Below are 1,939 nucleotides of genomic sequence, written 5' to 3' on the forward strand. Positions count from 1 at the left end.
GGGAGAGCCACCGCAGGGGAGGGGGAGCGCGAGCGGGGGGCGGGCAGGCGGGGGGCCGCGGGGCGGGCGCGACAGCTGGGGCGCGTCACGCGCCCCTGCGCCGCCCGCCCGCCCCGCCGCGCGCGCCCCGCCCCGCCCGTCACACGGCCGGGGAGGGTTGGGGGGGGGCGGGGGAGCGACCCCCTCCGCGAGGGGCCGCCGTTCCCCCTCCGTCCCCTCCCTCCGCTGCCCCGCGCACGCGCAGCGGGACCCCGCGGGTCCGGCGGGACGAGCGGCGGCAGCGGCGCGGCAGAGTCTCCCGGGGCGGCCGGGCGCGGCGGTACCGTTAGGCGCGGCGCAGCGCAGGCGCGGGCTGCCGGGCAGCGCGCGCGGCTTGTGCCCGGCCCGCACGTGCCGGCGGGGCGGGTCCCTCCGCGGGGCGAAGGCTCGAGGCGCAGGGCGGGACCGGGAGCGGAGCCGCGGGATGACCGCGGCGGGCGGGAGCAGCACCGCTTGCTTCTCCCCCAGCCGCACCGGGAGCACGACAGGAGGAGCCAAAAAGATTCGTACATCGAGATGAAAAATGGTTTAATAAGGGAAGACGTAGGAGAAGAAAGAAGGAAAATGGGGCAAGTGATGCCGAGGCGATTGCTCTCCACCTCCCGCGGGTAGATCGGTGCCCAGGCAGTTCCTGATAAGGAGACGGTTAACTGCCCTCAACCCTCTGCTCGGCTGTGGAGCTGATGTTACACAGCATGGACCATCTCTTTGGTGAGTTCAGGCCGTCTGCCCAGCTGTGTCACCTCCCAGCCTCTTCAGCACCCCCGATCTGTTCCCTGGGGGGGGCAGGGTAAGAAACAGAAAAGGCTTTCATGCTCTGCAAACACCATTCCGCGCAAATCTAAACCACAGCCCTGTGCGACCTGCTGAGAAGAACGTTGACTCCATCCCAGCCAGACCCAGTACAACAGATAACAAGAAGTGTCAGAGGGTCTTCCAGATGGATGTGTGTTGCTGTCACTGTGGTGTCACGCAGATACATTCAGTAGTAAAAAAGATTCCTCCATATCTTGGGTTGGAAACATGCAGGGATTGGGGAGAGCTGACTTCATCTTTTGAGAAGGGTTTGCAAGAATACTATAAAAATGCTGTAAATAATGCTGTAAGCAAGAATTCTTTCATCCTTCGAAAGACTTATTTGGGAAAAGGACATGTTTGGTGGAAGATTAATTTGCAAAAATCTTTCTAAGATTTGGAGAGGGAGAGTTAAGTTGGTTGTGGAGAAACAGATAAACTCTAAAAAGCAGCATTTTCAGGAGAGGAGCAAAGATGGTCTGAATTTAGGCAAGGTGGAAGAAGAGTGATGGGAATTGAAGGATTCTGAAATTTGCTGTGCCTGGTGGGAGGGTGGAGATAGCGATTCAGATCTGGGTCCATCAAAGCAAAGGGTTCCCATGACACAGCCTCCGTAAAATGCAAAGCTGACGCATACTTCATAAACTTTTGGGCTTTGTGGTGTATCAATGTTTTTGCATTCCTGTGGTGCTCGATCCTCGCCTGGCAACATTCATCAGCTGACTAGTGCCTCAGCACTTACCTAGGTTAGAATTGCTTACCTATTTTATATTGCGTATAAAGAAAGACGTTAGATGTTGTGGATTATTTCCCACTGTATGTTTCAATTGGTGCAGATTGCATTAAGAGTATACAGAAAATTTAATGTGAGAATCCCTCCTGGGATTCACATTTATGGAGCACACTTCTTGTAATCTCAGGGAATGTAAACTGCACCCAGGACTGTTTTTTTAAAAGAAACCTACGCGGTGGATGTCCTGGAATGAACTGGGATAAGATACATAGGAGGGACAGTAAGATAGTGAGCCACAGGTTTCCTGTTATGGAACGCAAAGAAGTGTCATTTGATTGCAGCAGGTAACCTTGAGTGCTAATGTATCGATAG

This window comes from Streptopelia decaocto, assembly GCF_964273445.1.
Source record: "Streptopelia decaocto genome assembly, chromosome: 2".
Taxonomy (NCBI): Eukaryota; Metazoa; Chordata; class Aves; order Columbiformes; family Columbidae; genus Streptopelia; species Streptopelia decaocto.